The 23,179-nt window shown below is 50.8% G+C and overlaps 1 protein-coding gene and 1 long non-coding RNA gene across 5 annotated transcripts in view; both read left to right on the top strand.

Annotated features, from left to right (window-relative positions):
* PRKCA (protein kinase C alpha) overlaps positions 1 to 23,179 on the top strand; it is a 296,529-nt gene that overhangs the window by 146,815 nt on the left and 126,535 nt on the right. The gene's annotated exons all lie outside the window — the stretch shown is intronic.
* On the top strand, positions 3,125 to 16,265 carry LOC129648532 (uncharacterized). The gene is made up of 3 exons (XR_008712768.1): positions 3,125 to 3,264; positions 9,622 to 10,113; positions 15,712 to 16,265. It is a non-coding gene; the product is annotated as an uncharacterized LOC129648532 (long non-coding RNA).

The raw sequence follows: 23,179 nt of genomic DNA, 5'->3' as shown, positions 1-23,179 counted from the left end.
CCACCCCATACAAACCAAATTGTAGCTTCAGCTTATTTTGATAGAAAAATTGCCCCTTTCCAAAGAAAAGTCCTAAAAATGTTTGACATTTGCAGGGTTTCTGCAGCAGTCGGCAGTTTCTCTAGCAAGTGTATTCACAGACATTGAAAGAAGTTGTCAACTGCTAACTCATGTTTTTATATAGTGTGGGAATAATGGCATATTGTAGTGGTGGGTACAGAGAGTGGAATGATGATCAAGTTAGAATTCTCATTTTTTAGTCTTTAAACATATTTTCAGTTTTCAGATATAAACTCATCTATAAGGATAATAGGTGTGTGCGACCACAGAATTTTTTTTCTCTAATTTCTCGATTACTTTACACTTACTTTTCTTTATAAGTACTGTCTCTAGGATCTCAAAATATAGTATCAATAGCAAGATGAGGTTCAACTTTTCCCCCCTCAGGAAAATTGAAATGTGATTTTCCCCTCTTTTTCGGTTAATTGGGACAGCTAAAAGTAAACTTCCAATTATGCAGTGATGAGTCTAGTCTGGCTCAATCTGCATCCTTTAGGAAGTCCTAAGTTAGAAAAGTGCTGAAAAGAAGGACAGTCTGAGACAGATTTAGATTTCTTGCAGAGAATGAAGCCCTCTCAGCTTTACAGACTGATACTATGTGTGCAAGAAAAGAAACAGGGTCAAGAATTGTTTCAGTCCTTTACTCTGTGAAAGACGAGAATGTGGCTCCCTTAGGAGACAGGGAGACCTGGTTTCTGCTTTTAGATCAGTCGTGAAAATACTGGATGTTCTTTGAAATAAGATATTCAAGTGAAAAAGAATTGAGGAACTCAAATTTAGCTCAGAAAGAACCCTTCTTTCCACCCATGGCCCCTCTAGCTCCTGTTCAGTCTCTCGTTCCTCCCTGGCCCATGTTTCAGTCCCATCCTGCATGCCTGGGACACGGGGTCTTTCGCTTGGTCTGGACCAGGAAGTCCCCACGGTGTCCACGGGGTCCCTAGGAGGGCATCCTCTAGGCGGAGGCAGACCGGAACCCCAGGAGGGAGCCTGGGCCCCGAGCCTGGGGGTGCTGGTGCCGGGACAGCATGGCCCGGGCCAAGCCCATAAGCCAGGTGTGCAGGACGGGAGCCGGCACTCAGGCCCCGCCCTCCCAGCTTTGTTTTTTTTTTGACTGCTTGCAATTTCTGTGCTTATTTCCTTTCAGTACTCTTTAGTAGTGTCTCTGAGTTTGTCTCAACTCTGCTGGGCAGAAGGGAGTTCCTGCTGTTAGCGGAGCCAGAGCGAGAGAGCAGTGAAGGGGGAACAGGGCCAACTGAGCAGGAGAGAGGGGAGCCCTGAGCACGGTGGAGCGCGAGGCTGATTGAGAGCTGATGCCTGTGACTGACCTCCTGGAGAGTCTCAGTCCTGTTGTTGGTCGCTGAGTCGTGTCTCACTGTTGTGACCCCATGGAGGGCAGCACGCCAGGCTTCCCTGTCCTTCACTGTCTCCCAGAGTTTGCTCAGACTCATGTCCATTGACTTGATGATGCCATCCAACCATCTCACTCTCTGCCGCCCCCTTCTCCTGTTCTCAACCTTTCCCAACATCAGGGTTTTTTCCAGTGAGTTGGCTCTTTGCATCAGGTGGCCAAACTATTGCAGCTTCAGCTTCAGAATCAGTCTACCCCGGTGTTATATTTTTTTCTTACAGAGAGGCTGAATTAGTCCCCTGCAGGTGGTTTGTGCTGAACCCGTCTTTGTAGAGAGAGGAGGGGCCAGCTGCTCATGGTGGACTGGCAGGGTGCTGAGGGTGTTTGCCCATGCCCATGTCCGGTTTACTGGGCACAGCAGTGAAAGGCATGGCGTCTCTCCTGAGCTCGGGCAAAGCGGGGTGAGACCGTGTGGCTGGTCTGTCGTTGGCTGACACGTGCCGTGTGTGGGTGACTCCCTGAGGAAGACAGTCAGGCCTGCAGAGCTAGAACGATGTTCATCCTGAGACCCGCCGGGAACGTGGTAGGGCCTCGAGCCCTGCTCCCTCCCAGGCCGTGCTGCCAGCATATGTGGGCGACTCCCTGAAGAAGACAGTCAGGCCTCCAGAGCAGGGCTAGAACGACGACGTTCACCCCGAGAGCCGCCGGGAGCGTGCTCGCAGGGCGCGCCCCCAGCACTGCCTCCGCTCCCCTGGGAGAGCATCTGGCGTGCTCTGCTTTCCACCAGCACCCAGAGACGGGTGGGGAGTCCAGTGGGAGGGGCCGAGTCCAGGCGAGAGGCAGCCCCCCGCCGTGCACACCTCCGAGTCCTCGCTGTCATTCTGGTTTCTGTCTCTCTGTCAGTCTGCAGAGTGTAGGGCAGAGACCCCGAGTCTGGATGCACACCTGGACCGCAGGGCTGCTCCTGGCCCCACTCCAGACCCAGGCAGGTCTTCGCTGGGAAGGACCAGGTCTAAGGAAGCATAAACTTGAGAGTCTAACACTCCTGGTATTGAACCTCAGCTCCACACACCATTCCTAGTTGTGTGACCTTGAGCAGGTCAATGAACGTCTCCAAACCACTGTTCCTTTATCTGTGTGCAGAGGGTAAGGAATCATCCTTATGTGTGGAGTTCCAGGATGAACTCACTGAAATAACGCATGTAAGAGGCTTACTAGCTCATCTCCCGTCACGTAGTAATGATTCAGTAAATATTAGCTGTTATGGTGTTAACCAAAACGTGTGTCAATGCTCAGGCCTGTGGAGTGTGCAAAGGAATTAGGGAGAACACACTCCCTCCTCTGACAAATATTTGATGCACATGGATGAGAAAAGCAAATGTGCTTGTGTTTGGGTGAGCTTTGGATGAAGGGGGGGACTCGGGATGAAGTTCAGGCTGCTGGAAGATGCTGGAAGGAGAGAGTCTGGACCAGGGTGGGGTCTGGGGGGGTGGCGGGGACTTGGGTGACATTTCATAGTGAGCGTGGCAGGGGCTTGTAACCAACAGAACTGCCTTCTGATGACGTCAACGTATCTAATACAAGACTCTGACTAATTGCTATTTTTAGTTGCGTATATTCAAAAGCTTGTTTACACCGCTGAAAACTGTCAGCTGGGTGTAGTGAAGGAGCTTAAAGCTCAGTGAACTCTGAGTTCTTGTCCTCTGTCTGCCCCCAGCTAGCTTCTGAATCCCCAGCTTCCTGGGTTATGGGGAAGGGGGCAGGGGTGGCCGGAGGACCAGGCAGCCCTCAGGGGTCTTGCAGCCCCAACTTGAGCCATCTTTCAACAAAGGTGTTTGCCGCACTTCCTTTCTAAGGTGATTATTGTGCGTCGTTGCTTTCTTTCCTGGCACTATGGACCATCCATTGCGCGGCGGATGCAGCTGCCCGAGTTCCCACCAGCTCCCTCCAAATGCTCACTGTCAGCATCCATGCAAATTGCTTTTGCTGTCAAAACGGAAAGTTGTAAACATGTGTGTGTTTATTAATATCGACACTAGTATATCTGCCATTTGTGTGAATGACATAGTCTTTGGAAGGTTGGCTTTGGGAAATGACTGTGTGTTTGAAATCATCCACTTGGAGAGGAGCTTTTGAGCAGAACCATCTGAGCTGTGGTGGCCAGGTGTGCAGGTGTGTGTGTGATGAGGAGAGACGAGCACGGTGAGTGTGATGCTTGGGTGTGGGCGGGAGGAGGCGCCTGGGCCTGGGGCCCTGTTTCGTGTGGGTGCAGATGTCAAGGTGGGGTCTGAGGTGACCTGCTCGGAGTTTGGACAAACGTGATCTCAGTGACTGGAGACTTGTCTCTGCCTGGGGTGCTGACGACAGGGGTGACCTGGTAACGTCCATGCACACTGGGAACCAGGCGCTTGTCTCCATCAGTTAAGAGGAAAACGGCAGCGCCGTGCCACACACTTCCCGCTTTTCCACAAAGCAAAGTATGTTCTGTTTTGTCTTCTCGTTTAATGCAGAAGAACGTCTGGGCATATTTTGTTCGGAATTGCTTTATAAGTACCATTTTATTTAATGCCCTTGTTAATCATACTTCCTGTATATAAACAGTTGAAGTCAGGTGGTTCCATATTGCTTTAGCAATGATGATAGGCTCTGTGTTTTATGAAGCGGCCTGAAAATGATATACCACCGGGACTGAAAAATTTTGGAAATTGCCTGTGTTAACTATATTGCTGTGCAGATATCTATTCTGATTTATAGATGAAAGCAGCTATGCACTACTCTAAGGAAATACCTAGAACATTTACTAATAATAAAATTCGTTGAGCAAGTTTTTAAGTAAACATATATCTGAGATATATAAGTATATACCTAAACTGTATGTGTATATATATGCTGCTGCTGCCAAGTCGCTTCAGTCGTGTCCGACTCTGTGCGACCCCATAGATGGCAGCCCACCAGGCTCTGCCATCCCTGGGATTCTCCAGGCAAGAACACTGGAGTGGGTTGCCATTTCCTTCTCCAATGCATGAAAGTGAAAAGTGAAAGTGAAGTTACTCAGTCGAGTCCGACTCTTAGCGACCCCATGGACTGCAGCCCAGCAGGCTCCTCCGTCCATGGGATTGTCCAGGCAAGAGTAATGGAGTGGGGTGCCATTGCCTTCTCCATATATAGATATAGATATAGATATAGATATAGATATAGATAGATATATACACACACACATACATACCCTAATGCTGGAAAAAGATTGAAGGCCAAAGGAGAAGGGGTGGCAGAGGATGAGATGGTTAGATAGCATTACGGACTCAATGGACATGAGTTTGAGCAAACTCTGGAAAAGAGTGAAGGACAGAGGAGCCTGGCTTGTTGCAGTCCATGGGGTCACAGAGAGTCGGACATGACTTAACGACTGAACAACAACATACACACACACACACACACACACACACATAAATATACACATAGTATGTGTGTGTTTCAGTCAGCAAATTGTTCCAAGACTTTATATGGAGGTGATTTCTGTGGCAGTGATTAGTGGGTTTGAAGTAAAGTGGTCATTTGCTTTCTGATTGGTATACTATCCATATCAGTTTGCTGGGTCACCTAACAAACCTCCTCAGATGTCAGTGGCTCTCACACCACCCTGGTGTTACCGTTTAGGTAACCTGCAGGTCACAAGAGATCTGGTGAGGTCCCCAGGCTCAGCTGGCACCCTGCCTTCTTGTGCTGTGGCCATGGTCCAGGCGGTGCACACGCCTCTCATCCTCCTCCCACCAGGGTGTCACCCCAAGGCTGGCAGAAGCCCGAGAAGAACACCCCCCAGTTTGCTTTCTGTAGATGTGAAACAGGCACGTTAGCATTTGTGCCTCATTCTGTTGGACCAGACCTCCCTGTGCTTAGCTGGTGAAGACTCTGCCTGCCATGTGGGAGACCAGGGTTCAGTCCCTCGCTTGAGAAGACCCCCTGGAGAAGGAAAAGGCTGCCCACTGCAATATTCTGGCCTGAAGAATTCCACGGAGGGTATAGTCCATGGGGTAGCAAAGAGTCTGACACGACTGAGCGACTTTGACTTTTTGTTGGACCAAGCAAGTCACTTGACTGAGCCCAAAGTCAGGAGGCCAGGAAACATACTTGGCCTTTACGGGAGGAATTCCAGAGTCACGTAAGAAAGGGCAGAGACACAGGAGGAGTGGAGAGCGGGATTGGTAACAAAATCCACCGCCTCGTGCGCTTAGTCACTCAGTCGTGTCTCACTCTTGGCCACCCCATGGACTGTGGCCACCAGGCTCCTCTGTCCATGGGGATTCTCCAGGCAAGAACACTGGAGTGGGTTGCCATGCCCTTCTCCAGAGGATCTTCCCAACCCAGGGATCAAACCAGGGTCTCCTGCATTGTAGGTAATTCTTTACCACTGAGCCACCAGGGAGGCCCATACTACTTCATCTGATGCTTAAAAACAGCCAAGACTTGGGACTTCCCTGATTGGTGGTCCAGTGGCTAAAACTGGACCCAGTGCAGGGGACTTTGGTTTGATACCTGGTCTGGGGACTAGATCTCAAGTTCTGCAGCGAAGACTCGGCACAACCAAGTAAATAAATGCCTTTAAAAAACCACAGCCTCAGCTTGCTGAAGACGAGGACAACGGTGGATGAGGTCAGTGAGGGTGAGGAAGCAACTTGGGGAGAGTTTCATCTTTGCGTGAAGACTCCTGTCCTCCTCCTGCACCGCGGTTTGCAGACCACAGCTGGACGGGCCGGATCCCAGCCTGTGCTCTGAATGTCTCACGGGCGCACAGCTGTGCCATGCGTGGCTTGTGTGTGGCTATGAGCTGTGTGTGGCTGCCCTGGCCCTCTAGCAAGAGTCAACTGAGTGATCGTAACCCGTGAAGGGCCCGTAGAGCTGAAAGTCCTCGCTCTCTGGCCCTTTACAAAGAGCAAGCCTGCTGACCGCATCCTGTGCATGACTGGACAGTTGGTGTGAGCAGATTCACTTGTAGCCTCTGTCTCCCCAGCCTCCCCCCACGCCCCCTCCCTGGCCCCCAGCATCTTTTAGGTTTTTTTAGTGTGCGTTGCACTCTGATTCCTGTATGTTTCTGTAAAGCAGGGACATCAGGTAATCCTGGCTGTGGAGTCCAATACAATTTGCATACGCAAGCTCTAATCCTTTCCCTGGAGCTCACAAGCGGCCACATTGAGACCAGAGGGCTCTAATGAGGGAGTGTGGCTGCTCCTGCCTTTCCTGTCCCTGCTTTGTGGCTCTGGAGGTCATTCATGGGGCTGGACAATAGGGTGATTGTGCCTGTTCTGCTGAAAGACAGTCCGATTGTCTTTTGTGTGGAATGTGGTGCAGACCGGAGCACCCTCTTCCTGGGGGATACTGCAGACCTTTGTCCACCAGGCCCCCCGCCATCAACTGGGCGCTGGCTCCGCCACCCCCCCCACCCCGGGTCAGCGTCTCTCCATGCTGCTTTCTATTTTCCTCACTCCTTTTTCTGAAAATTAATAAAATTATTTTTTTGTAAAATATTACAAAGAACATTTAAAAGGAAAAACTATTCATGATATTAAACCCATCACCCCTCACCATGGGCTTCCCTCATAGCTCTGTCAGTAAAGAATCTGCCAGCAATGCAGGAGACCTGGGTTCGATTCCTGGGTCAGGAAGATCCCCTGGAGAAGGAAATGGCAGCCCACTCCAGTATTCTTGCCTGGAGAATCCCATGGACTAGGAGCCTGGTGGGCTGCAGACCATGGGGTCACAAGAGTTGGACACAACTTAGCGACTAAACCGCCACTACCACCCCTTACCATGTATTTACAGTGGGTTTTCTCAACTAGATGAAACTTTATATGGTTTAAAAACAATCTTGATGACTATATGGATACATGGGTATGTTTGTAATACAGCGTTTCGTACAAGAAGATATGTTGGGACGTCCCTGGTGGTCCAGTGGAAGGACCTTCCAATGCAGGGGGCACATATGCAATCCGTGCTGGGGGAACTAAGATCCCAAACGCCCCGGGGCGACTAGGCCTGTGCACTGCACAAACACCCAGCCCCCCAAAAGGATGATGTAACATCGCTGCACATGCCACACTGGACCTGTGTGATAAACGTGTGTCTCTATGCAGTAGACAGTGATGACCCCCGAAAGGCACCCGCATCCTCATACCCAGGACCTGCGAATGATGCCTTACCTGTACAGGTAAGTCTGCAGAATATGCTCTGCAGATGTGGTTGAGACGTGGTTACGATCTTGAGATGGAGAGATGGTCCTGCAGGCCAGTTATCTAGGAGGCCGATTATCTAGGCAGATAATTATAAGAGTGAAACAAGAGAGCCAAATTCAGAAAAGGATAATGAGGCAGAGGGAGGATTTTCTGCTTTGAGAGCGAGGAGGGGCCGTGAGCCATGGAGGATGTGTGGCCTCTCAAGGCTGGAAAAAGCAAGGACACAGCGGCCCCCAGAAGGAGCACAGCCCTGCCCCCACCTAAGTTATAGCCCTGGAGGACTCACTTTGGACCACTGACCTCCCAGCTGCAGCATAACAAATCTGTGTTTCCTGGGGTCCCTAACCTCTGGGATCTACTGCCTGATCGTCTGAGGTGGAACTGGTGTAATAATAATAGAGACACAGTGCCCGATACTGTGATGCACTTCCACTCCCACAGCCCCTGTTCCCACAAACTGGCCCCTGGTGCCAGCAAGGTTGGGGCCCGCTGGCTGTTCTAAGGCAAGTCTTTGGTGCCTGTGTTACAGCAGGGGTGGAAAACCGACGCAACAAACCCAACTGCAGGGGAGATGCTCCCAAAGTTACAAAGACGCGGTATTCTCACGGCTAGTGCATTTTGATTCAGCTATTGGCGGGTTTGTTTTGGTTGCGTGGCTAAGACTAAGAGGCAGCAAGTGATTTCTAAATGTTAGAGGAGGGCAAGTGGTAGAATTTGAAGTTAAAAATCAGAGTATATCCAAACCTAGGAAGATTGGTACCTCATTTGGGTTTTGCTGTCTCAGGGTGGGACAGACTCCAGCCTTCATGGGGAAGCTCCTCTCTCATTTTTGTGAGCCTCCATCTGGTTTTCAGCAGACATTTTTGACCTGGAATGTTACCTTTGATAACCATGGGCATCCTTGTAATTGGACTTAACCGATGGTGTGGTGGTACAGAACCTGCCTCCCAGCGCAGGAGATGCGGGTTCCATCCCTGGATCAGGAAGATCCCCTGGAGAAGGAAATGGCAACCCACTCCAGCATTCTTGCCTGGAGAATCCCATGGACAGAGGAGCCTGGTGGGCTACAGTCCATGGGGCACAAAAAGTCAGAAATGACTGACCACACACACACACACACACACACACACACACGCACGCACGCACACCACACTTCACCACCCGTCTCTCCGGCCGCTTACGCGGGACTCGCACTTTGCCTGATGGACAGAGCTCACCAGGCATCAGGTTTGCTGACACTGTCTCTGAGCATAAAGAGGCATCTGCTGACTCCGGGGCCGTCAGGCCAGGGACTCTAGCCTCCTGCCAGCCCCTGGCAGAGCCAGCAGCGTATGGCGGCTGGAGGGACAGGTGATAGCACGCGCGGGCCGGCGGGCGGGCGGCTGCTGCAGCCTGCCCCCTCAGGGCCCGGAGCCGCCACCGCCCCAGCTTGGGCCCCTGACAGGCGGGAGGCGCCCAGCCCGGCCTCCGGGGTGGCTGCCCCGCCAGCCACTCCGTCCCTGCTGGCTCGTTCCTGGGGCCCTCGCTGCTCCCGCTTCTGCTTGTTCTCTCAACAAGAAAGACAGAATCCCGGGGTTTCGGGCGTTGTGAGACCACAGGGCCCTCTGGTCCATCCCCTTGTTGGAAGAGGGCCCGCACGGCGGGGCGGCGGTCACCCAGGCCAGGTCCCCCGGGTCCTGACCCACCCTGTGCTCTGTAACCTGCCGACGCTGAGATCAAAGGGAAGACTTGTGTCTGGAATAGTGTCCTTCCCAGAAGGTGTTGGGGTTCGGCACCCGGGTCTTCTGCCCCTTCCCGCCACTGTTGCTTATCTGTCCAGTCCTCCTGGGTGGCCGTTGTCGCTGTCTCTGTATTCATATAGGCTCCTAATTCCCATTTCCTACCTGGGTTTGGCTCCTTGCCTTTAGAGACATCTCTTTTAAAATTCTTGTTTTTAAAGTTTTGCATGTGTCCCACTTTCCAAACCCTGGCATTTCTTTCCTGCAGTCCCCTCGGCCTGTCACCTGCCACAGCCCTGGATGCGGTGCCGTGTCGTGGTCTCGAGAGAGTGATGTCTGAGAGACACGAGCTCTTCCTCCAGCGGCTGGAACCTTCTTGGCCATCTCTAACTAATTCGTCCATTGTGTGTGTGGCTGGGCCCTCCCCATCAAGGAAGGCGCATTCACAGAAGACCCACGGGGAGATGCATGGATTGGAAAATGAAACCCCTAAGGAGGTGCTTTATGAGGTTGCAGTGTGTATTAGATTATACCGTCTGGGCAGAGGACGAGGATGCAAATTGAGGTATCTGGATGCTGTTAGGACGGCCTTTGACGTGGTTAACTTCAGCGTCGGGAGACCTGGCCTGCAGTGGCTCCTCCACTTCCTGGTCCTGTGGCCTCGAGCTGGCTGCTTGGCCCCGTGAGCTGCAGGCTGGGGGTGCACCCACTATCACCCCACCCCCAGCACAGAGCCAGGGGCTGCTGTGCTCACGTCCAGGTACGGGACCCTCAGAGGGCTGTCGTGGAGTTCAAAGGGCAGGCACGCGTGTGCCGGCATGGGCTTGCCCACAGCAACACCTCAGAGTCCGGTAAAGAGGGCGTTCAGTGCAATCAAGTGCTTTCTCTACCAGGCTCCCTGCTGGTCTCGAGGAGCGGGTGTCACTATGAAGGGAGTTAGTGCTTTTCTAGACATGAGGCCATGCAAGGATGGGGATCATGAAACCAGGTCCCGAAAAGATCTTAACTGTCGGAAGACCTGTTGCCCCAGTTTCCCTGGAGCTCAGGGAGCCTTGCTCTCCACCCTGAATGCCCCAGGGCGCGTCAGAGGGCAGCAGCTACAGCAGCACGGGCAGATGGCAAATGCCCCTGGCGAGTGCCAACTTGCAGCTGACCGCATACCTGTGTCCATTCTCCCCCAGACTCCCCTCCCATCCATAACATTGGGCAGTTTCCTGCACGCGCTAGGTCCTTGTTAGTTACCCACTTTAAATGTAGCAGTGTGTACAATCCCTTTTAGAAAAACTGCTGCCAGATGCCAGCCAGTGCAGCTTTGCCGTGTGGAAGCTATGCCCCTTAACTTCCTGGAAAAATGACTGAAAAGGCACACACCTCCTTGTCTGGGAGTTAAGCAGGCTTCACCTTCCCATCAGTTAGTCCATGAGTATGCAAATGAGCCACATTTCCAGGTGGAGAAGGAATCTGGTACCGCATCATTTTTGCGTTGTTTTTGTTGGGCATGGCAGTAGGGTCTTCTTGCCAGGATTTTCCTTGTCACCTGCGGTTAGTCAGTGTAGGTGCTGGCCTGTTAACTTCAAATAATATAGGCATTATTGGTGTGTTGTTGTTCAATCGCTAAGTCATGTCTGACTCTTTGCAAACCCATGGACTGCAGCACACTGGGCTTCCCTGTCTTCCACTGTCTTCTGGAGTTTGCTCAAATTCATGTCCGTTGAGTCGGTGATGCCATCCAGCCATCTCATCCTCTGTTGCCCCCTTTTCCTCCCGCCTTCAATCTTTCCCAGCATCAGGGTCTTTTCTAGTGAGTTGGCTCTTCTCATCAGCTGGCCAAAGTATTAGAGCTTCACCATCAGTCCTTCCAATGAATATTCAGGGTTGACTTCCTTTAGGATTGACTAATTTGATCCCCTTGCTGTCCAGGGGACTCTCAAGAGTCTTCTCCAACACCGCAGTTTGAAAGCATCAGTTCAGTGCTAACCCTTCTCTGTTGGGACGTACACTCCTAGTTTTTGTCTCCCCATTTCCCTGTGACTCAGACAAGATTGCCTGTTTTCACCCTGGTCTTACGGATGGGAAATTAGTTAAGAAATGCTCATTACCTTGGAGGAGTTGAGAGAGAACTGGGAGGGTTCGATCCCTGGATTGGAAGATCCCCAGGAGGAGGAAATGGCAACCTACTCTAGTATTCCTGCTTGGGAAATCCCATGGACAGAGGAGGCTGGTGGGCTACAGCCCTAGGGTCACAAAGAGTCGGGCACGGCTGAAGTTAAGTAACAAATAGGCCCAAAACATCTGGTAGAATGTCCAGCAAGATAGTAAGTGGTTGTGATTATTTTTATTTTTCACTCTCATCTTCGTTGACAATACTTTCTGGTTCAATAATGGTAATCGACATTTGGGGCTTGAGCATGACCTTTCATAGGTTGGGATGGAAACCCCAGCAAAGCAGAATTCTCCATTTTGCCAGAAAGCATTCAAGTTAGCAAATTATTGGATGGAGTGGTGTGCCTGAGGGACCCCAGGAGGCCAGGTCTAGGGGGCGCAGGGCAGCCGTTTTTGCCCCCGGTGTTCTTGTTCCGGGTCCTGAGTCTGAGGCCTCGTTATAGGCCCAGCAGCATCAAAGGTCAGACTTTATCCTTATCATCCAAGGACCACGGCAAGCCCACCCTCTCCTGGTCTTCTCAACACCCAGCTGATTCACGCACAGGTAAATGTGCTAAAATAATTTTTATTGGAGGCGGTTTTGTGTTTTGACATCATGGTGTTTCTGCCCAGCAGCCTCAGAGTTTCACGGTTGGCTTTTGGTTTTTTCTCTTAACGCTCTCTGCCTTCTTTTAAAAATCTCCTTTGCTCTCTTCAGAGCATCAGGCTGGGTGTGGGGTGTGGGGTGTGGGCTGTGTGTGTATAAATAATTGCTGTAAGTGGAGAATATCTTTCTGTCCTGTGAGTAAGAGTCAAATGGCGCAGAAAGAGACTGAATATTTAATTTGCGAATTATTCCTACATTTCCCCTTCTCAAGCCTGATAACTGTGTAATTGAGTTTAGGTTTTAATCTCAGTAAGAAGGCTCACCTTCCATGAGGGCTTTCCATCAGCCTCATGCCCTTGGATGGGTCTTTAATTCAGAGAGTATGCGTCCCACTGTCCTGGGCCACCAAGTCACTCAGATGCACGGAATAGATGCAACGTGTGGTCTTCAGTCACGCCATTAGAGGAGAGTGAAAAGCATGACACGGTTTTAGAAAAGGCCACCCCCTTAGAAATAGGAGTCCTTACAACCTGAGGGAAGTGAAAACAATTTTTCAAAATCAAGTTAAACGTATCTGCCCCTGGCCGGGTCTCAGCCTCAGCCAACGCTGCTCCTGTGTTGCCGGGAAGGCTAAGTTCTCCCCCTGGCTGCCCCGGGCCAGCAAACTTCTGCAAGTGTCTGTAGCAGCTTGAATGCTGCTATTTAAGAACTAATGAAGAGGCAGCTTGGAGGAAACCTCAAAAATAAATACTCTGATTCATCACTGTTGTTCAGGCTTTCCAGCCGTCAGAGCCAGCCCGGGGCTTCTGAGACAAAGGTGACATTCAGCCCAAGTTAGGAGCCCCGACGTGGCAAGGGGGCGGGAGGGGCAGCGGGAGGACGGGGCGTGCTGGCTCTGCTTCCTGGGGATGAGTAAGCTGCAGACTGGACATGCCGTCTGCCTGGAGCTGCAGACTGGAGATGCCGTCTGCCCGGAGCGGGCTTGGCTCAGGACCAGCCCAGAGCAACAGGTTGGGAGCTGCTGGGTGGAGGCTTCAGAGAGAGGCAGAGTCCGGCGGGTCCTTTATTGGGGGGAGGGTCTTGCAGACCTGGGGGCTCCAGCACTTTGCTAGGACAGCCAGGGTGGCAGGGAAGCCAGCTGACGCAGAGAGAACTCAGGCTGTAGGGTCACCTCGGTCCTGCCTCCATCACCTGGCTCCTGCATCTCTGCCTGCATCTCCTCCCTGTCTGGAGGGGAGGCGTGGCGAGCCTCCCTGTGGAGATGAAGAGGAGGCCCTGGACCAGTGCAGGGACCACATGGCGGTCATGAGTGCCGTGTCTGATGCTCACGCGTGTGCACCCTTGTACGTCTCTGAGCCTCCGTTCCCCAGCCCCCACCCCGAGGTGAATAACCAGATAAGACCAGTTTAGGAAAACTCCACAGAGGTAGGAAGTGGCTGTTTCTTGTTGAGCCTCGTGTGTGTGTGCGTGTCTGTGTGTGCGTGCGTTTCCTCTGACCATCGCAGGGCTGGGCAGGGACTCTTGTCACAGGGAAGGCAAAGTTCTCAACCGACTCCCATAGAGGCCTGGCTTGCTCCTTGCAACAGCTCTGATAAGGTTCAATGAACCAAGATGGGGAAGTAAGGTTTATTTTTTTAAGCAGATTTTAATCTGCCGTTGCTGTCTTTGCAGAGATAAGCCAGAGTCTAGCGCATATGACAGTTCAGTGAGATGGCTCACGCACAGTGCTCCTGCCAACCTTCCCCCACCGATCCGATGGGGCTCCTATCTCCCCGGCTCTGAAAAAGCACTGGTGAGCCTGCACACAGTCAAGGAAAACAAAGGATTCTGGAGGCTCAGCTCCCTCATAAGTACTCCCCAACACCCGCTCTGTGGCTTAAATTTATTTCTACAACAAAGAGCGGTTAACTGGGAATCCAAGGCAGTTTTCCCTCCTGGACTTGGATGTGGGAGGAAAGGTCGTCCTCACCCTCCAAACAGAGGCAGGCGCAGAGGCCGCTGCGCTCCTGAGGCTGGAGTTCCTTGTGCAAAGCGGGGCTCCTTCCCCCCACCACTTGGCCCCTCAGCCGCATGGGTCCCCACCAGCCTGCGGCAGACAAGAGCCACACAAGGAGGGAAGCAGCTATGCTGAAAGTCAAGTAAAAACATCACCCCTTCGTACCACGGCTGCTGTTTGGCGGTCACAGAACAAACACGTACAAAGATGTGTAATCATCTGGTTTGTGATCAGTCCTGGGTATTCATTGGGTGTTCGTGTTGAAGCTGAAACTCCAATACTTTGGCCCCCTGATGCGAAGAACCCACTCATTTGAAAAGACCGTGATGCTGGGAAAGATTGAGGGCAGGAGGAGAAGGAGACAACAGAGGGTGAGATGGTTGGATGGCATCAGTGACTCAGTGGACATAAGTTTGGGTGAACTCTGGGAGTTGGTGATGGTCAGAGAGGCCTGGCGTGCTGCGGTTCATGGGGTCACAAAGACTTGGACACAACTGAGTGACTGAACTGAACGGATGATTCTTTTTGAGCCTTAAGATTCCCATCTGCGTGTGCTCCTCAGTTATCAATTAAGTGTCAGCGTCCTAAGTCCGCATGAGCCTCAGACACACTGTTGGGTCACACAGCAGATTTTTACAGATAGTTTGACCACATTTGTTCTGCGTGAGGCTGATAACCTGCCAATGGGAATCCCATGGGGGGAGTTCAGTGTCAGGCATTGACAGAGGCCTTCAGCTCTTGCTGCAGTTACTTTGGGGACTGTATGAAGACATGGAGGGGAAAGTTATTTCATGCTTTTGAAACTTACAAGTTCATATTTAAAGATGTTACACAGAGTGGACCAAACCAAAGAACTTCCTAGGTGGCCTTTTGGTAAAGAGCCCGCCTGCCAACACAGGAGACATGAGAAACCTGGGTCTGATCCCTGGATCAGGAAGATCCCCTGGAAGAAGACATGGCAATCCACTCCAGTACTCTTGGGAAATCCCACGGACAGAGGAGCCTGGCGGGCTACAGCCCATGGGGTTGCAAAGAGTCAGACACGACGGAGCACAGCACAGGACCGAGCCAAACATTTTTTTTTTTTTCCCTAACCTTAAAATCATAGAGAGATTATGAGATTGTTCTGGGTCAGCATGAAAAATGGGCTCTTTTGTTTCTCTCTTCGTCTGCCTGGGATTTCCACACTGTGTTTTGCAGTCAGTTTACTGGGGTCGTGGATGTCAGCGTCAGACTGGCAGGAGTTCTGCGCCAGTTTCTACTGGCACCCATGGATGGTCCTTGGCCTGAAGAGTTTTCTGTGTGTGGATGAGAGATGGACAACTGGTAAACCTCAGGCAGGCCAGTAATAAAGCTGGAGCATGGAAATCCCCAATGAACATTACTGAGCACATGAAGGGGAGAGCAGGGGGGTTATTTATGCCCAAAGGAAGCTTCTTGGGAAAATGCTCCAGTTAAACTCCCAGGGGCAGGGCGGAGCACTCACAGCACAGCATGCTTGCGTGCTCAGTGGTGTCCAGCACTGACCGCATGGACTGTAGCCCGCCAGACTCCTCTGTCCATGGGGTTCTCCAGGCAAAAACACTGAAGCGGGTTGTCATTCCCTTCTCCAGGGGATCTTCCCAACCCAGGGATCGGACCGAACTCAGGCTTCCTGCCGCTCCTGCATTGCAGGCAGATTCTTTACCCACTGAGCCACCTGGCAGAGCCTTAGAAATTTTGGAGACTATTCAGAAACCGCAAGCTGGGGGAGGTTCCCCCGAAGAGGCCTATGGTCAGAGATGAAAGCCGGAAAAATAAGCGGGAGCAGACTGCAGAGAGCTGATCCTCACCTGCTGTTGTGTGTTAAGTGTTGTGTTTGTTTGCCTTGAAAAAAATACCAGCATGCTATTAAATGATAAAGTACTGATTAACATACATTTTTGTTTTCTCAAATTAAAATTGTGTTTTATCTGGCAGGCCATTTCATTCTAGAATGTGCATCTAATTTTCTCAGGATGGGGGTAGCATTTTAAAGACAGAATTTGATGAGTCAATGAGGCCTTTTCAAATAAATTACTGTACTTGGAAAATGTGATCTTTATGAGATATAATACCTTGGTGTTACAGCTAAAGAGTCGATTATTGTTTCGTGTCCAGGCATCCAATTAAAGTTGAGTTAGACTGTTATTTTCATGCACTTTCTGAAGCTGCACACTTGCGTAATTCCTACTCTTGTTTATAGTCAGTAAAATATTTAACACAGTGTAGTTGAGTTAGCAGCTTCCCGGCGTAGTTGAGTTCTCCTGACGTATCATAAACTTTGCCTCCTAAATGGTCATCTGCTTCTTTCCCATGATGGCAGATATCTTTGGTGAATGAAGCCGAAGATATTTATGTAAAATATAACTGGGGGAGGGAGCTTCCTTACAGCAGTTCACAGGTACCGGTTGAAAGCTCACTGGAAAGACCCGGATGCTGGGGAAGAGTGCGGGCAGGAGGAGAGGCGGGCGGCAGAGGCTGTGACGGAGACCCCGATGCTGGGGAAGAGTGCGGGCAGGAGGAGAGGCGGGCGGCAGAGGCTGAGACGGAGACCCCGATGCTGGGGAAGAGTGCGGGCAGGAGGAGAGGCGAGTGACAGAGGCTGAGACGGCTGGGTGGCATCACTGACACACTGCGTGTGAGTCTAAGCAAGCTCCAGGAGATGGTGCAGGGCAGGGAGGCCTGGCGAGCTGCAGTCCACGGGGTCGCAGACAGTGAAGGACAGGGAGGCCTGGCGTGCTATAGTCCACGGGGTTGCAAAGAGTCCGGCATAACTTAGTGGCTGAACAACAACAACAGTCCACTTTTAACCAGGCAGGGAGCAGAAACCACAGGTCTCATACAAATGCATATGTAGCGTTCATGTGGGCTCTTCTGGTGGTGGTTCTGACCCGAATTATCTCAAGTGGCAGGAATGCAGACCACTTGCCAATGAGAGAGAGATGTGGATTTTCCACTCCAAAGTTTTGTTCCTTAACTACAAGAAAGACAAACTTAATTGTCTCCTATGTTGCCATTTCCCGCACCGCCTCTCATTGGCAGTGAGCAGGGTCTGTTCCTTCTAGGTGGCGATACAGATAGAATTCATTCTGAGCACAAACAAAAAGCCAAAGGGGGTTGTGAAATCCAGAACGAAGGATGTTCATGGCAGCGAATGCCTGCTCTCCTGACCCACCACCATCCTCTCCCCAAATTAAACTCCTCTGAAACCCCCTCCACGTTTCTCTTTAGAGAGACTCTTTGGACCTCGGGTCTCCACTGGAACAGCTTGGACGGTTACCCCAGCTTCCCTTTGGGGCATTTTCAGTGTCTCGGATGCGCTTCTCACCTGCACTGGGTTTCTGCCCTTTCTTCCTGGGGAGAGTAGCAGCCGAGAGGGGAGAAGAGGTCACGGGGGGTCACGGGGTTGAAACTGCAGCCTGAGACCGCCCTCTGGTCCTGACCTGAGAGTCTCCTTGGAGGCTGATATTCTTGGATGTAGACTGTTGATTCTCCTGACAGGTGAAAATTCCATCTAGGCCTAAGGAAGCCTCTAGGAACAGGAGCGGGAGGAGGGAGAGGTTCGTGCAGGGGCTGGGGAGGGGCAGCCCTCAGCCCTTGTCAGCCTGCCTGATGCAGGGGAAGGAACCCGGGACACCAGCCGCCCGCGCAAAGGCAGACAGTTCCGGTGGTGGTGGTGTTTTGTTTCGTCTTTGTTGTTCGATTTTTTTTTCTTTGCATCAATTTTTATTTATTTTTTGCTCACACGCTGTAGCAAGTAGGATCTTAGTTCCCTGACCAGGGATCAAAACTGCACCCTCAGAACTTTTTCCTTTTTTCCTTTATTGAAATGTATCTTCTATGTTATAAAATGCACAGACCTTAAGTGTAGTGTGATGAGTTCTGAAAAGTATGTAGGAGTTAAAAAATTGTAGTAACGTGGGCCATGGGGTTCTTTAAATGCCAAATGCTGTGGATTTGTGCTAACACTGATGTATTCGTCATCTTTGCCACCTAACAAATCACCCCAAGGCTCAGTGGCTTCAAGTAACAGTGTTTGTGCCCTCAGGGGTTCACAGGGCAGGAGGGCAGGTGCCTCTCAGGGTCTCTCAAGGACCGTGGTTCCAGAGTTGGCTGGGGTCTCCTCATCCCAGGGCTTGACTGGGTGAGGGTCTGAGTCCACGCTGGCTCCCGTGACTGCTGGCAGGGTCGCTTCTCACGGCTGTTGGACAGAGAAGCTCAGTCCCTTGCCTCATGGGCTTCACGCTTGTTTCCCCAAATCGTGCCATGTCAGGAGAGAAATGCCAACGAGAGCAGGAAACGCCAGTAAGATTTTGGTCCGTCCCCTGTAAGCCAGTCACAGAGGCGACAGCCCAACACTTGGACTCGTCCCACTTATGAGGAACCGTCACCAAGTCCAGCCCGCTCACCCTCGAGGAGGGGAGTCCAAGGACAGCGTGGGCGCCAGGAGCGGGCAGCTCCCCGGGGCTGGGTTGGAAGCCGCCCGTCACCGGGCAGGATAAAACGTGTCCCTCAGGTCTCTGATCCTCAGGTCTCTGATCGTCTTTTTAGTGGGACATCTGAACATAGAGAGATATAGAAAAAGCCCAAATTCCATAAAAATCTGATGAGTGATTTTAAATCATGAACTACCCTACCCTCAGATGTAGTTCCGTCAAAGAATTATTGTCTGAGAACAATACATGAAATACTCATGGAGCATTGATGGCAGTTGGCAGAGTCATCTGTCACCTCCTGGCTCCCCCCCTTCCTCAACATGTCTCCTGGGCTCCCCACTTGATTTACAAGTTTTTTCTAAATCCTCTGGAGGGAGCTGGGAAGAGCGTGCTTGACTGGGTCTCCCTGTGACATCTTACGGAAAAGCCCGAGCCCCATGATTTTAGACTGTCCTTAGGGGAAGGGTGTCCCCCCTCCAGATGCTATTTAAGTTTAAAAAATATGTGAAATCCAAGAAGAATTCATCAAGTATTTCGTTTGTCAGACCTTGGCAGTGAACACTACTAATTATTTTTTTGTTCCCGTCATTAAATACAGAGCCTTCCCGTTCATTTTGCCAAATGAATTTTCAGTTCTCCACCACCTTCTCCTAAAAGAAAGCCTTCAGTGAGAAGGCAGGCTCAGCTCAGCTCCGCCCAGGCCAGCCGTCCAAGGCGAGGCCGGCTGTGGGGCTGGGCTGTTGCTCCAAGGCCACCTCCAGGCGTTGAGTTTCTGTTTACTGCCTGGAAGCATTCCGTTTTGAACACATTTCAGTCTTTCGCTGAAGGCCCTTTAAAAATTCAAGATTTAGTTTTTATCACCAGAAAACATTGATTAAATATGCATCTGCACGGAAAGCCATGTACAGTGAGTTTAACGTCTGTGCTCCGAGGTCTGGGGAGGATCCCTTAAATTTTTTTTTGTCACGGCGACAGTGTCCGTGGGCGTCGGGTGGCAGGAACTATCCAGTTGCGTTTAGCCCATAATAAATTATTTAAAGAGACGGTTGAAGAGTCAACTCCTGGAGCCACAGAAATGGAAATATTTAACCCAAGGAAGAGGGTGTGAAGATTTCAAAGCTGTCTTTGTGTGAGTGTCCTCAGTCATGTCCGACTCTTTGTGACCCTGTGGACTGGGGCCCACCAGGCTCCTCTGTCCAGGGAATTTTCCAGGCAACAATACTGGAGCAGGCTGCCATCACCTACTCCAGGGATATTCCTGACGCAGGGGTCAGACCTGTGTGTCTCTTGAGCCTCCTGCAATGGCAGGCAGATTCTTTACCACTAGCGCCACCTGCTAAGTCGCTTCAGTCGTGTCCTACTCTGTGCGACCCCATAGACGGCACCCAACAGGCTCCCCCGTCCCTGGGCTTCTCCAGGCAAGAACACTGGAGTGGGTTGCCATTTCCTTCTCCAGTGCATGAAAGTGAAAAGTGAAAGTGAAGTCGCTCAGTCGTGTCCGACTCTTTGCGACCCCATGGACTGCAGCCCACTAGGCTCCTCCGTCCATGGGGTTTTCCAGGCAAGAGTACTGGGGTGGGGTGCCATCGCCTTCTCCAAGCGCCACGTTGGACGCCCCAAAGCTCTCTTTAGACATTTGAGCTGCGATGGGTATGGACAGGGTCTGCCTGGCTGCTCCCTGGGGAAGGACCACATGTGACCAGGGTGGGGACACGGAGACCAGTCTGAGTGACCACAGGACCATACCTGCCAGCAGCCTGGAAGCTGGACTTGGTCGTCTCTCAAGGTTGTCAGCTTCTGGTCTCCAGGAACACTCAGCTGAGTGGTTTCCTTCCCGCTCTGCTGCAGGGGCTTGGCTCGCTGGCTGGAAATGGATTGGGGAGAACCCTTAGTGCCAGTCCCTTGGTCGTGTCCGACTCTGTGCAACCCCGTGGACTGTAGCCCACCAGGCTCCCCCGTCCCTGGGATTCCCAGGCAAGAAACGGGAGCGGCTTGCCATGACCCCTCCAGGGGATCTTCCCAACCCAGGATCCAACCTGGGTTTCCACATTGTGGGCAGATTCTTTAATGTCTGAGCCACCAGGGAAGGGGTAGAATATTAGCTACAGGATTTCCAATATTTTTCAAGAGACTTGGGTGAGAACGTAATGAATTATTCAGAGATTCCTCTCTGTGAAGCAAGTTGCATAAAGACAGACAACTTGGTACAAATTGCAATTCTAAACTTATTAGTAATATATTTTATTCATGCACTCTACTTACAAGTGCCGATCACTGCTTGACACTTCTGAGCTCACTAATGGTCCCGCAGTTACTCTTTGAAATGGGTGCAAACTCCGACACAAAAAAACCCCCCAAAAACAGAGTGATGTACCTGGTCTAATGGATTATTTAAGCCTTAAAAGTGAGAGGGGTGCATGAGGATTTTCAAATGCACAATTTCAGTATAATTGTTGAGCTGACTGCTCTCTCAGGTACTGAAGCGTAGCTCCTGTTTTACACGAGGCTGGGGTTTTTCTGACCCATTTTAACAAAGGGCCAGCGTCTCTTTTGGGGTCTTTTGTAGCAGAGCCCGCAGAGTTCTTCAGCAGACACAGTGGCGTTTCTCCCCATACTGTCAGAATGTGGAGAACTGTTTTCCTAGTGTTTTTCCACTGCTTTCCCTAATGGATGGAGGGAGACCCACCCACCTCGGTAGATTTTCTGCAGGCCTGTGAGGTGGGAGTTAGCCAAGGAACTGCATTTGAGTTCATGTTCAAACAGATGCCATAAGAGGCCAGTCTGGGGACTTCCCGGCGGTCCCGTGGGCATGATGACTCATTCCTGGGGAAGGGGTGGTGGGGAGGATTGGGAGGCTGGGACTGACACTCAGATACTATTGATGCTGCGAGTAAGACAGAGTGCTAGTGAGAAACTCGGAGAGCACAGGAAACTCCGCTCAGTACTCTGGTGACCCAAATGGGAAGGAAATTCAAAAGTAGAGGGGATACATGTATACGTGTGGCTGGTTCATGCTGCTGTACACCAGAAACTAACACAGCAAAAGTAGAGGCTATATATGTATCAGTTCAGTTCAGTTCAGTCGCTCAGTCGTGTCCGACTCTTTGTAACCCCATGCACTGCAGCACGCCAGGCCTCCCTGTCCATCACCAACTCCCAGAGCTTACCCAAACTCATGTCCATTGAGTTGGTGATGCCATCCAACCATCTCATCCTCTGTCATCCCCCTCTCCTCCTGTCTTCAGTCTTGCCCAGCATCAGGGTCTTTCCAAATGAGTCAGCTCTTTGCATCAGGTGGCCAAAGTATTGGAGTTTCAGCTTCAACATCAGTCCTTCCAATGAACATTCAGGATTGATTTCCTTTAGGGTGGACTGGTTGGATCTCCTTGCAGTCCAAGGGACTCTCAAGAGTCTTCTCCAACACCACAGTTCTAAAGCATCAGTTCTTCAGTGCTCAGCTTTCTTTAAAGTCCAACTCTCATATCCATACATGACTCCTGGAAAAACCATAGCTTTGACTAGACGGACTTTTGTTGGCAAAGTAACGTCTCTGCTTTTTAATATGATATCTAGGTTGGTCATAACTTTCCTTCCAAGGAGCAAGCGTCTTTTAATTTCATGGCTGCAGTCACCATCTGCAGTGATTTTGGAGCCCCCAAAATAAAGTCTGTCCCTGTTTCCATTGTTTCCCCATCTATTTGCCATGAAGTGATGGGGCCAGATGCCATGATCTTCGTTTTCTGAATGTTGAGTTTTAAGCTAACTTTTTCACTCTCCTCTTTCACGTTCATCAAGAGGCTCTTTAGTTCGTCTTCGCTTTCTGCCATAAGGGTGGTGTCATCTGCATATCTGAGGTTATTGATATTTCTGCCGGCAATCTTGATTCCAGCTTGTGCTTCATCCAGCCCAGCATTTCTCATGGTGTACTCTGAATGTAAGTTAAATAATCAGGGTGACAATATACAGCCTTGACATACTCCTTTTCCTATTTGGAACCAGTCTGTTGTTCCATGTCCAGTTCTAACTGTTGCTTCCTGACCTGCGTACAGATTTCTTAAGAGCCAGGTCAGGTGGTCCAGTATTCCCATTTCTTCACGAATTTTCCAGAGTTTGTTGTGGTCCACACAGTCAAAGGCTTTGGCATAGTCAATAAAGCAGTAGTTTTTCTGGAACTCTCTAGCTTTTTTGATTGTCCAACAGATGTTGGCAATTTGATCTCTGGTTCCTCTGCCTTTTCTAAATCCAGCGTGAACATCTGGAAGTTCACGGTTCATGTACTACTGAAGCCTGGCTTGGAGAATTTTGAGCATTACTTTAGTAGCACGTGAGATGAGTACAATTTGTGTGGTAGTTTGAGCATTCTTTGGCATTGCCTTTCTTTAGGAATATATGTATACATATGGCTGATTCACTCTGCTGTACAGTAGAAACTAACACATTGTCAGACTTCAAGCTCCCAGTGCAGGGGGCACAGGTTTGATCCCTGGTCAGGGAACTAAGATCCTGAGTGCTCGAGATGTGGCCAGAAAAAATAGAACACAGTCTGGATGCTCGTTTGTGCGCCTATGATAGGCCAGACCATTTCACTCCATTGTTCCTATGGTCCCACCACCTGCGTTTTGTG

This window comes from Bubalus kerabau, chromosome 4, assembly GCF_029407905.1.
Source record: "Bubalus kerabau isolate K-KA32 ecotype Philippines breed swamp buffalo chromosome 4, PCC_UOA_SB_1v2, whole genome shotgun sequence".
Lineage (NCBI taxonomy): Eukaryota > Metazoa > Chordata > Mammalia > Artiodactyla > Bovidae > Bubalus > Bubalus kerabau.
Note: the sequence above shows the minus strand (reverse complement) of the source record. Positions and strands in the feature narration are given on the sequence as shown.